Consider the following 14,307-nt stretch of genomic DNA (forward strand, 5'->3'; position numbering starts at 1 on the left):
TGGAAGGTGAGAGAGCCCCAAAAATGCAGCAGGGAAAGGCTTCCCTGCCTTGCCCAATCAGGTCTGTCTCAGGGATCCTCATCTCCATGGGCTGGGGGGACACCTGAAGGCTCTGCAGAGCACCTTATGGCCGTGAGATGCTTAGGAGTTGTGAGACACATTATGAGATGCTGGTAAAAGCATTTTGGGATTGTATGAGGTTTATTATGGAATGGTTAGGGGAGGAACAAGAGGTGGGGAAAGGGAAGGACGAATGTGGTTTAGGGGCAACAAGCAGGAAAACAGAGTCATAAAAGAATAAATGGGGCCAGTTCCATGCAAACAGGCTGCTGGTCTGCTGGTGCCCTATCTGTCATATCTGCAGTCTTCCCTGGTTTCTTGTTGAAATCCATTTCTAACTGTTTTCCTGTGTTAGTGTCCCCCATTCTGTGTGTATGTGTGTGTAGAGGGTACAAAGGCCAGCGACAGGAGTCAGAACATGGGGCAGGGGACCCATGGGTCTGGGTACCAGCAGCTGGAGCAGCAGAGAGTTCCCAAGTCAGTGTGTGATCATTGGTGAAGATCTGGCCAACCAGACCAGTTAGCAAGGAGGAAAAGTGGTCCAGGAGCCAGGCACATGCGTGCCTCTGTGGGTGAGACAACAGGAGGAGCTGTCTACAAGAGGGACCAGGAGGTCCAAGCCAACATCTAGAAAGACCATGGGGCTGCTTGTGTGCATGCCTTTCTGCAGGAGGCCACATGGGAGAGGAAGGCTGCAGGGACTCAGGACCAACTAGTGGATGGGCTTTGTGATTAAGGCCATTTACTAGATGGATCCATTGAATGTTCAAGCTATCTGTTGGAGGAACCACCTTTTACACATGCATGCATGTTTCCTACTAAAGGGCCTGCCTCTGTCCTGCACAACCTGTGAGGAGAACAAGATGAGACTGTTAGAGATGTTTGGATTTGGGTGAGTGCTCAGAATACTTGTCTGTGATCTATGTGTCTGGCCATGAATATATTTATATACATAATGTTTATGTGTACTCTGTGTGCATGTGCCTACCAGGAATATGTGCTCAGCCCCATTGTCAGTTGAACCTGGGGGTGGGGATGCAGCAGTCTTGGGTCTGCTAGGCTGCTGGATGCGGTGACTCCCTAATGTGTGCAATGTGAAAAGTACACCACAAGCTGTGTCATGTGCCAGAGAAACCCCCATTAGTACCTTCCTATTAATCAATTAAACACAGAACTTTAGGCAAAGTACTTATCATATGCAGTAACATACTGAAGTATAAAAGCAATGTACAGAGAAACTAATGTAGTTTTGGTCTTACAGCTGCAGTAGAATCACTGAGGAAAGGAGATATCTAGCATAACTTCATTTAAATGTGTTACAGTTTGCACCCCATTCTTCTAATTACTCTGCTGAAGTACCTCAGATGATCATTTCCAGATGTCCTGGTTTCAGCTGGGATAGAGTTAATCTTCTTCCTGGTAGCTAGTATGGTGTTATGATCTGGATTTAGGAGGAAAATAATGCTGATAACACATTGATGTTTTAGTTGTTGCAGAGCAGTGCTTACACAGAGCCAAGGACTCTTCTCACTCCACCTTGCCAGCGAGGACACTGGGGGTGCACCAGGAGCTGGAGGGGACACAGCCAGGACAGGTGACCCAATGACCAAAAGGATGTCCCATACCATGTGGCATCATGCTCAGCAATAATGCTGGGGGGAGTTGGCGTCAGTCAGCTGGTGGTGAGCAATAGAATTGTGCGTCACTTTTTTTTTTTATCTTTGTTTTTCCTTTTTTTTTTTTTTTTTTTATTAAGCTGTCCTTATCTCAACCAATGAGTTCTCACATTTTTAACTTTTTTGATTCTCTCTCCCATCCCAGTGGTGGGGGGAGTGAGCCAACAGCTCTGTGGTGCTTAGCTGCCTGTCAGGTTAAACCACACCAGTCAAGTCAGAAAAAGAACAGTGTGAAAGGACTTTTTAAGGGAAGAGAAATCTATTTGAAATACGGGAGTAGACATTTGAGTCTTTTTCTGCCATCTAGAAATCAACACTTGCAATTCTCAGATGTCAGCCACTGAAAATATACTAAAGATTTCAGAATGCCCAGCAGAATGCTTTCACTACCATTCCCACTCACAACAGTGTCTCAGATTTTATGATCAGGTTGGCCTCCAAATTCTTGAAGTAACACCTCCTGAAAGACCCTTTTATATTGGAGGATGACAAGGGACACTATTTAACCCAGATTAAGCCTCCTTGCCCGTTTTCTTTCCTGGTGTATATTGCTGTGTTGCATTCTGTTGCTATATTTCCACACCTCCAAATCCCCTAGGTCTACACTGGAAGAGGGAGACAGAATCGCAAGAAGGGTTCACATACTTACGCTGTCATTCACATAAGTCTCTCAACAGCAACAGAGATTGTGTATTGCAGCCACACAGGTGACAGCCCAGGCTCAGGTTTATTCTGCTAACATCAGACACTTCTTAGGGGTACCTAAATTACTGGCAGTGAAGAGGCTGGCAGTGGAGAGAGACAAGTTTTTCTGCAGGGCATTCAGATATGAAGACCAGAGCAGCCTCCTGGAGATGACTGTTCCTCTCCACTGACCATACATGAAGCACAAAGCTATATTGCTGCCGACCTTAATGCTTCAAGGACATATCTAACTTGAGATAGGATGTGTCACATTTTATTTGTGTAGATTATGCGTAAGAGTTAGTGTTCACCTAATGCACAGATGTACAGATACATTTTCTCTGTTACCAGTGTATGAGCTAGTATCACAGATGGACTAACCTCAGAGCAGAGGACAGCTTTTGGCCAAAGTGGGTATTAGTGAGACTTAACAAAAGGAAGTGAACACAAGTCTGTCTTTCAGACCTGGGTTGTGTGAAGTATAATATTGCTTTAAGTCATGGTCCCATATAGTCATCTTGGCCTGACACCAAGACTCAGATGATATCCAGCTATTTTATAATCACAACCACACAAATTTGGAGTAGACCTTGTACAAGAAAATCTCTCTCTCCTCTCCTCCCAATCTTTTCCTAATTCCTCATAAGCATATGCCCACATTTAACAGCAACACACTAAGCTAAACAGTATTCTGTGCTCTAAGAAGGTCCCTTAAAAAACGGAGCTCTAAAAAATGGGTTTGCACCCATGTGGTTAAGTACCTTGCCCAAATACCCCAGAGACATTTGCAAAGCAGCTAGCTGGAGTACATCTGTGCTTAAATTTAAAATAAAATAAATAATAATAATAGTAATAAACCTAAGCCACTGAATATATTTCTCAAATATTTTTAGAATTTTCACATCTGAAATGCTAGATGATAACTTCATGAACAAGGTGACCTTTCACATTTACTTTATTTCATAAAATGGCCCCAAACCAAGATAGAAGCGATTTATGATACCTGCAAGTTAACACTGGAAGCCAAAAACCCTGAATATCAAAATCCTAACAAAAACAGGGCTTTTTCATGCAGATTTTTTCACACACACACACACACACACACACAAAAAAAAAATTGTTTTCAGAAGGGAAAAAAAACCCTTAGCATATGTTTTGTCCATGAAATGTGGAATAAGCAGAAATGAAAGCACCCAAGCAATGAAAGAGAAGTAATACATAAAGAAAAGACTTTTATTTATTAATTGTACCAAGAGTTTTCTTTCAAAACTTCACCCAAGTTAAGCAGTTATGAGTCATGTGCAGATGGTTCAGCAGTGGCACATTTACAGCTGCATCCATCTCTCACATGAAGGTGTCTCCACTTGTATTTCCTACCTAGCCACTACCAGCAGCCAGGACTGTGTGGGAGAGTATCCCACACAGATGCCTGAGACAGAAATAGAGACAAAAACCAGACTACTCCAATTTATGACAATTCAGTGCTAAAGCCTGAACAATTACTGCCATGTCCCTCCTGCCATGACACTGAATCACTGACTAATTTCTAAGGCACATGTTTTACAATGTCTTGTGAATACCAGCAGTAAAATTATTTAACTTGAACCATTTCTTCTTCCCATCTGTTTGGGCAGAAGCTTTACACATGTGCTCAGACCAGCCAGCATCATGGAGACCCTACTGTCATTTGGGTGGTGTTGCTCTGACAGATGATTCCCAAGTGGAAGTCAAGAAGGTGATAATAATAGAAACATAATTCATACCCCTTTAAGTGTGGTATGGTTGGAGGTGCAGAGCCTGCTCTAGTGGGATCTGCAGGCATCTAATATGCTTTGTTGTCAAAGCAGTTACCTGGCTTGCAGAAGCACAGACTTTCAGATACATAACAGTGGGAGGAAGCTACTTAGACAATAGGTACAGAAAATGAAAGCAGTAGGAAAGGCTTCCCCAGAAGAGTGCAGAGATTTCATATTATTTAAATCACTTCTGAATAATGGCCACAGGTATATGGCAGATGTAAAAAGAGAAAAGCTAGTGCTGTTTTTAAATTTGTTACATAACATCTAAACATTTCTGTTAGTACCTGTCTCCTGGTTGGCAAATTGATTCTGATTATTTGCATGCAAAAATACAAAATGTCATGTGTCTTTTCACTTGCCACCTTCTAGATAAAGCTGCTTGTACCTCCCGGGTTCACAAAGAAGACCTTCGGTCACACTGAGAGAATTCCTACTGAACCTCATGGGATGCTCAGAATAAGGAACTACTGACCCAAGATAGAGGGGAGCAAAATCAGGACTATGAAGTGATCATTCAATTTAATTAGAAGTACTAAATTTACTCCTAGTGTTGTTTTTTTGTTTTGTTTTGTTTTGTTTTGTTTTTCCTACATTTTTATTTATTTATTTATTTTGCTACATTCATCTGTACACTTTCACTTTCCCTAAATATAGATTGGAGAAAAGCTGTCCGTCACTCTCATTGATTTCCTTCTCCTGAAAGGCTTCCTGTAGAGTCTCAGCTTCCTCCTTAAGCAGCTTTCCTCAAGGTAACAAGTACTAACTGCTAGGTGGTTATCTTCCTCTTCTTTCTCTTGCTGTTGCCGTTGTAGAAGTCCTTCCCTTTCTCATGTCTTCAGTCACATCATGCAGAGCATCAGGTCTTGCTGCTTGGTGAGGGGCAGTTTCCCAAGGGAAGCAAAGCTCTCATAGTTCATTGGGAACAGAGTACTCACTGGTACAGACAAATGCTTTTCTCAGAAAATGAAAGCATATAAGAGCTTGAAGAAAGAACTTCAAAAACATAATTTAAAGTGTCAAACTGGATACTCATCAATTATTTAAGTCAATTAAAATAATGGGAATCAAACACTAACAACAGAAAAGAAAGGATGTCTTAAAATGCTTCCAAACTGATTTTCTTCATCCTATTTTTGTCCCATTGAACTATATTTATCAGTAATACAGGAGGTTCATTCTTTCCTTTGGTTATTTAAGAAGGACAAACAGACATTTACCTTGATAATATATCAACTAAAGCAGAGCAATACATCATTGCTAATGGAAGGGCAAATAAAATACTTGAAAATTTACTGAATAAATATTGAATATCAAAATACTGCTTTCATGCAATAAAATAGAAAGCCCTTTCACAGCATGAAGAGACATATACTGTATTTTACCCTGGATTTTTGAGGAAACTTTTCACCGGCTTTGTTGAGAACAGTTCTTGGCCTACAAGTGGAGCATATATAGAGACAGGTTAAATGATAGTGTGATAGTGATAAACAGTGTGAGTAAACCCACCCTCATGTACTAGACTTCTATTGCAAGAATGCATCTAAACTGTCTAACCATCATGCAACATCACGTATGTACTAAATACTATGATTACATCAATTTAAATTTAGTACATTTGGAAATAGATATGTAGTTAGCTAAACCATCAGCCCAGTTGTCATCTTGAATAGGATGTTATGAATCATTTTCCCATTTAGCTTTAAGAAATACAATCCCTTTTACACAGACACTGTGTGAGAGTCAAATATATTTCAGAGAACTGTTTGAAATATAGAGAAGGATGGACCAACTTTCTTTTTGTTTCAAATAGAAAAGAATATTAATTGTCTTTTTGCTTTCTTATTTTTTTCTCTCTTTTTTAAAAAAGCCCAAGTAAAACCCCTAATTTGTTTTCAAAACCCATAAAAAGCTTATGGTTTAGAAGCTGAAATGTGCCTCCAAGCAGTGAGGAAGTACAGAGTGAGCCTTTGTACTATAAATGATCTCTTAAGAATCTGAGTTCTGTGCCAGAGCTCAAAATAGTTATTACCCAAAGCAGGAACATTTTCTTCCCCAAACAGGAGCACTGAAAGAAAGAAAAGGACTCACACCCAACCTATGCATGTTATCACACACCAGTTGAATTGATAAAGTGAAAAGCCTGTTTCTACAATCTTAAATTTTTACTTCTACCAAGTTCACAACTAAAGGAAATAAGAAGACAAACGTAGCAACTGAAGATGGAAAAAAAGAGAACTCAGCATACTCAAAAGGATTGCTTCTTATTGAAAAGAAACTGTTCCAATTATCATGTGATGTAGATTTCCCAGAAAACACTAGAGGTGAGAACAAACAGAATGATGAGGGTAACACAAGATGAAATTTCTCTCCTTAATGTGCAATCACAGTAACAATTGAAGTTTTCTAGAGAAGATAAGAAAGAAAACCTTGAAACACTGAAAGCCTGGGCGAGTGTTTTTAACTAATGGAATATAATTCATTTTAAATATTGTCACTACTTCAAGAGCTCTGCTGCTTCTTATGTAAGTTTGTGAGATTTGCTATTGAGCAGTACAAAGTACTGTATTAGAAAGGGAGGAATGAGAATCTGGTAGTTATTAGCCATATTCTCTTTGCTGAAATCTTGTATTCAGGCAACTGCTATTTTTTCCACATTTGCCTAAGACATTTATGTGTTCCCTGTATCAAACTCTCAGTCTGCAAAGTCATTTTAATAAAGATTCAAGTATAAACCTCATGGAAATCTAGGGCTTCAAGGGATCCAACATTCTGCTCAAGGAGAGTACTTCTTTCCAGCAAGAATGCTTCAAGAGACAAAGTGCTGATTTTGTATGTGTGCAAAACTTTCTGCCATTAAAATTGCATTAAAAGGCTAAGAGATTTTGGGTGGGAACAGCTGGAAAATTGAGTTCTTTAGAATTATGTTATACTACAATACACCATGCTATCCTATACCATAAAATTTCTCTTTTGCAAAACATAATTAAAAAAGCGGAAAAATTAGAACCCGGAAGGGGAAGAAAAAAATAAAAATAGAAATTAAAATGAAAAAAAAAAATCAAAAGCACAGCATACATAGTAAAATGAGATGAGTATATTTAATAACAAAGCTGTGCTAGCTCTCTTTAGTTACAGTGAAAATGTTCCAATGGCCAACTCTTATTACCCTGTCCAGCGTTTTTGATCACTAACAGAAAATAGGCCAGGTAGTATCACGTGGTGATCCTGTGAGCCAGCTGTCACTGGAGAATAGTCTGACCCTACAGTGACACAGGTTTTCTAAAACAGAAGGATTAAAAGAGAAATAGTAGATTTCTGTGATTGCCTGTCAGTGAGGTAAAAAGAAATATCAACCTTTGGCAGACAAATCCCTGCTCTTCTCCTCCATAAAGGAGACTACATTTTGAGTGGTTTCAGTACTGTCTGGGAAAATAAATAAATAAATTAATTAATTAATTAAAGGAAAAAAGGAAAAAAAAAAAGGAAAGCGAAAAAGAAAAAGAAAGCGAAAAAGAAAATGAAAAAGGAAAAGGAAAAGAAGGAAAAGGAAAAGGAAAAGGAAAAGAAAAAGAAAAAGAAAAAGAAAAAGAAAAAGGAAAAGAAAAAGAAAAAGGAAAAGGAAAAGGAAAAGGAAAAGAAAAAGAAAAAGAAAAAGAAAAAGAAAAAGAAAAAGAAAAAGAAAAAGAAAAAGAAAAAGAAAAAGAAAAAGAAAAAGAAAAAGAAAAAGAAAAACGTTGGTGATTGGATTGTAGTAGTGTAAAACTGTGTGAAAATTGTGTGAAAATTGTAACTCACCAGGAGCATTATTCTCCCTACCCAGGGTCTGCAGCTAACTTTCACAACCCGATAGGGCATGTGGTACCCCAATGCATGCTATGTCTGGACTGGAAATTTCCCAGGGCTGGAGGAGGCCCTGATGATGGATGAGGAGGAGGGATTACCAAGAGCTATAGACTGACTGTCCTTACAGCAGATTAGTGCCTCGTGCTCATTCCAGAAAATACATGAGGATTGTGTGTAAACTATAGTGCAAAAAAAGGCTGCGGTGGGAAAGCTGCCCTGTACTAACAGCAGTGTCTCCATGACTCATAGAGCTGACAGCAGCTGCAGCCCCAAGTAGTAGCCATGATTCTAGATGGATTTTGCAACCCATAAAACACTCTTAGACCATTGTTATTATCTTGTTTAGAAGCATCTGGGCTAAATGATTTACATTTTTAGCTTTATTCACCATGTGTCTTTCAAGTTTGGTAACAATAAAACAACTGAAAACTTTTATACTAGGAAACATCTGGGGCTAGCACAGAAGTCAGAGTCAGGATTCAAATCTGGCATTTGACAATTTGTCTGCTAGCAAAATGTCATATCACTCAGAACAGTAGCCCTCAAGCTTTAGGCAAATGTAAGAAGACATTCAAGCCTCAACAGAAACACCCATCAATACTACAAGCCTAAAGCTGCTGTGCACATTGAGCAGTCTTGCATGGAGACAGTACTGGCTGCCCATGTGCATTGAGGTGGATAAATCTGAAGGAATATTAGCAAGATCAAACAGGTAGATATTTTTCTGCTTCAGTTCCAGTCGATCCATCAGCCCGTCATTCAGTTCTGAGAGCAGATGTAAAATTGTGAGGAACTGCAGTTTCCAGTCACAAGTTCTGAACAGCCTTTTTCTAAACATACCTGATGTTTATCAAAATGACCAACCATAACACGTTTATAAACCTTTGCTTTGTCCAATGTTATTTTCATATTATTATCTTGCGTCCTTCCTCAGCACTAGGCTCCCAAGTGCTGGCAATGGAAAGAGCTGACCCAGGCAGCTCTCAGGGAAGCCAGAAAGTTATCCATGCTCATCAGGTGCAGGGTTAGGGTCCGGCATGTGTCTGTTCCAGTTTTAGGCAGATGAAGTTCAGGAGCTACAGACAAAAATAAAAAAAATCCACTCCTTATACTTTCTCTTTAGAATCAGACCTCCTTAGATCCCTGCCCCTTTTTCTCTTCTTCAAAACGTTTGGTTCATTCCTCTCATTGATAGAGATCACAATGCATATATGTGTGTTTTTCTGCATGCACAGAAGTGAAGCAAGAAGAGAAGGCAGGGGCTTAGCCAGAGACTTCTAGCCTTGGTCTTCAAAATTTTTCTTCACTCACTAATGGCAGCCAAGAGGCTCTCTGATAATCATATCCCAAGTAGATAATTAAGCAGATGTATGAATCACATTTTATTTTAAAGTAACAGCAATTGACATTTTTCCCACTTTAGAATGTGACAGACAAGTATGGACTTCATTAACCTTTTGCAATTTTTTTTTAGTGGTTTTGTGATTAAGGAGAGATGATAAAAAATGCAAGAACCTCCTTCTTCCTACATAAGTTCTGTGAGGCAAAATAAGTTGAACTATAAATCCAAATATCTTTGTGTGGCCAGGTATAGGTGAAGAGAGATTCTCATTAAGCTTCATTAAGGTTATCCTGAAAAAAGTGGCTTTTTAACTGAGTACCAAAATATTTCTGTAAGGTGACCTTTGCCAAACATGAAGTATGAAGAGTAACAGTTTTGAGAAAAATTTAATCCCTCTGTGAATTAATAATCAAAAAAAAAAAAAAAAAAAAAGACTTTGATCAAAATAGATTTCTTCTGGAAACATGATCTCTATATTATTTATGTGAAAATCATTGACTTACTTTCTGGGGGAAGGACCTTGCAAGATGCAGGGCATTTCTGAGGGCAGATCAGGGTTGATTGCCCACTGGAGTCACAGGACATGTCATTCAAGAGTAGAGCTGGGCGGGCCCTCCTTTGGCATTTGCTCACATTCCACAGTAGACAGTTGACACAGTAAGCAGTAAGACTGTTGAGCATCAACCGCTTTTGCTGGCTCACAAAAGAAGGTTGATAGGCTCTGCAACTTTCCATCACTTTCTAGTGACCATAATGACTTTTACCTTTGTTTTCATGCTCAACTACCCCTCCAGCTAAGATGTCTCATAGGGTGAGTTGAATGAGAAAGCTGCCTTTGGTATTTAGAGGAGATTTTTGAATGCACATCTCCCGTTTGGGACCCACTGTCAATTTTTCATGCATGTACTGAACTTCCCCCCTCCTTCAGGAGACTCCTGATATCTAAATAATTCTCTTTTGGTACCCAGGGTTCAGATAAAGCTAAGATATTGCATAACAATGTCTATTTCACAGAAAAGTTTTTAAAAATCCCAGTTTCCAGACAGATATGTAAAAAAGAATGTGTCCACATCTTTTGTGTGTGGATGCTGATGGTGTAATCATCTATAAAGCAACAAGAACTAGTTTAACCAAGTTCAACTCTGCTGTTCCATTGTTTAACGTACTCCATCTATTGAGCTTGCCAGAGTTCTGAACTGTCTGTCAAACAGATGGAAACATATTGATATATAACATTGCTCTATTGTTTACTTGTCACCTTTACAGGTTTGGGCAGTTTTTGCTATTCTTAGTTTTAGTTACATCATTGACCTTATCTAAGTTATTAAATTCTTCAGGCTGAGAACATAGTACATTCATTTTTAATATCAAACAAGAGAAATGATTAACCAGAGCTCTTTCTCTATTCTCCCCTAACTCCAAATCAAGCCTTGTGAATTAAGTACATTCTTTCTTGTAAGGTATTTATTACACCCTTTCAGGCCAAACACAAACCAATTAAAAAATGCCAATGGAAGAACTCTACCTGCAGTTTCCATTTTTTCAATATTAGTGCTTTTCCTTCCATCAGCTATGGAAACAAGCTTGAAAGCAGGTACTGTAACACTATTAGACCAGGGCGGTGTAACCAGAACCCAGCAGGAAAAAAAAATAAATAAATAAAAGGGGTTTTGTTGAATAAAGCTGCATTAACTTTTAGGATTTGCATTGTCAAAAGGCTATGAAGGAGTTACTTTCAGTGGGAGTGGGGCACCTGGCTTTGAAATTCCCCAGGTAAAAGACGAACACAATCAGCTCCGTGCAAGGAGAAGCTTCGTACAGGTTGGATTGCAGTGTTTTTTGCACTTCAGTAGTATTTCTCATTTCCTTCTAAATTCATCAGTGTTGTGTGGGGTAGATCTAGTGGCCTTGTCTGAAATCCAATATGTTGTAATTTGTATAAATTCCCTAGCTATATGACTGCTACTGGTACCCACTAGTAGCAGGTGCCCATTTTGCTCCAGGTAATTCTTTTCTTCCTGCCTGATTCTGTTCACGTAGACCATTCATTACAGGCTAATAAACTTGGTTTGATTTACTTGACAGTTTTAGCTGAACTTTTTCCTACACTGAAGAGACGACCATCTGAGAGAGAAGTTTACTACCCAGCATTTGGGGAGTTTATTTAAAACCAATGTAGAAACGATACCTAGGGGCATACTCCAACCCCAGATGAGTTACTGCTGGTGCCTCAGATGCATCTCCTAACAGAGATTCCAGTCCTTTTTCAGAATGAGAGAGTTTTAGTTCTTAGACACTTCCCGACCATGTGCAAATTATTTCTACTATCACCTAAGTCACAGTTTGTAATGAGAAACCCAAAGTACCTTTTGTTTGGAACAGGTTGCACATAAAAAATCATGTTTCTCTTCCCTATTAGCAAGTTGTTGATGGATGGTTGCTGTCTCCAGTGTACCTATAGCCATAGCTTCTGATAGGAAGCATCCTCATACTTCTCTTTTTCCATGACTTCTTCAGCTCCTTGCTTTATAGTTATTGATTACTTCTAAATGGTTATCTTCTTGTTTGCTTCGTGCTGTCACAGCTGCAGCTTTCCTTGTTTCAGTATAGTTACCATTTAAGTTAGACCTACTCAGGCCATTCTTACTTTGTTTCTTTTCCATCCAGATGATTCTTTAATTCTTTCCTACAATTTTATATTAATTATTTTTACATACAGATATAGATGAAGAGGGGGCATAGAAGCTCACAGGATGAAGCACCCAGAGAAAGCTCTGGGATGGTAGAAGTAGTCCTCTAAAGTAAAAGGGGAGGAGACTATGGACATTGGCATTGAAAATTGTTTTTCCCTTTTATTTGTAAACAAATGTACAACACCTGGGCAGAAGCCTATTTTAACACCTTCATCATGGACTATGCACTGGGTCAATGCTTCCAGCAGAATGGGTAGGGTTGTATGCATTATTGTGAAGCACCTCTTCTTCCCCATTAGATTGCTATCAGTCTTAGAATTTGGCTATTATACTGTAAAGAATTATACATAAAAATCTGGGACCTGTATGGCTTGTTTAGTCCTCTTATACTGACCAGAATTCTAGCACCCTAACACTAGATGCATTAATTCATCCTGAAAGGTTGATGCATTTTTTTTCCTGAATATGTGACTTGCAGCCTGACTAACAAGGAGTTGTTGTATTTTATGCTGTAACTACAAAATTATGCAGAACTCTTTAAAGAATACAAATGCTTAATGTGTTTGCTGTGCTAAGTGTGAAGAGGGCAAAATGTTTTGCATATGCTTGTATCCTAAGGGGAAACAGAAATTTCATGTCCCAACACACAGAAAAACACATAAAATCTGTTTCTTCCAGAACAACATCATTGGATATAACATCCATTTTCAGGATGTGCCTCTAGTAAAGACAGGGAAAGTAGCCTAACACTTTTGTATCTGTACTTGCTTCCTCTGGCATAATTCAAACAATTACACTTAGTCTTCTGTTCAATCAACATGATGTATTGAAAGCATATTATTTTCTACAAATTTCAGCCAACTGAAATTTATTTTCTCAGCTTCAGTTACCACAAATTAAATCGTAGAATGGCTGTGATCTTCTAAGTGTCTTATTAGTGACTTTCTTACAACATGAACAACTTTAGCAACTTGTTCATGAGTGTGGTATGTTTCACTATTTGCAAAGGCAATATTTTTGATGTGTAAAGGTAATCAGGTAGGTAGCTGTCTGTGTTTCTCTGGCTGTTTTCTTGGGGATTCATTTAGAAAACAGTCCATTGACTTTTGGACCAGGAAGCTTTAATGTCGTGCACACTTATTTACTGTTAGCACTAGAAATTTCATACAGCTCTCACGTTTACAGCATCATATTCACAAGATGATATATCTTACCAGTCTGAATCTTTTCTTCTTCCTCACAGCATATTTTTCTTACTTCCACAAACTCTGAGGAGAAATCCCAGAGAGAATTTTAGTCAAGACATCCTAAGAGCTAAAGCAACCTTGTTAGTGCATTCATACAGAAGTGGGTCCAAATCAAAACCTGTGGTCTGTGATTCCTCTTCTGGAATTGCAGGAGCATCATACTAATGGTTTCTCATTGTCTACAGTGATCTAAATCTGTGCAAACTGGAATTGAAACACCACCACCTGGTTTTGATTACATGAAATGTTCTTTCACTTTTATTTTGTTCAATTACATATCAGTCTGCAAAAAATCATTGCTCCATCTCAGATTTGTTAGGAAAGTTAATCCTTTTTGCCCAGATAAAGACTTAATCATAACAATCCATGTGCTTGCCACCTTCAGATAAACAGCTGTGATACATCATGCCCAAATTTGCTCATGATGGCTACCCACAGAAGCTGGACAATGCTGGAGAAGGGGCTGCACTGATAGGAGCCCATAGTGAGCTTTCTACAGTGTCTCATTGTATATCAATAAGGTCTGATGCATAGAATGATTGATTCTCCCATCTCCAGAAAGGTGTAATAGCAGCAGCTGCAGATTATAAAGAAAAGCAGAAAGGATGGACACAGGGAAAGAACATTTCCCATGGAGGAATGACTAAATAAACAAAATCTCTTTGGTTTCGAAGAGGATATGGCAGAGGTCTGTAAAATGGCAGCAAAAAGAAGAGGAATCTGTTCTTCATTGTCTGCTGGAGGACAAGAGCCTGTGGACCTCAAGGGGTAGTAAGAGGAGACAGGTCCCTGGCAAACAGAGGGAGACCAGTCTTTACACAAGGGAACACAGGTAAGTTGTGGATCTTCTGGTTCCCAGAAACTGAAAAGTTTTAGATTTTACATGGGTTTATGGGCTACCTTGTGATAGAGAATTCCACTGAGGGCTACAAAAATATTTAAAAACAGGCCTTCTATATTAGG

Source organism: Aythya marila (genome assembly GCF_965140915.1).
Source record: "Aythya marila genome assembly, chromosome: 2".
NCBI classification, from domain to species: domain Eukaryota; kingdom Metazoa; phylum Chordata; class Aves; order Anseriformes; family Anatidae; genus Aythya; species Aythya marila.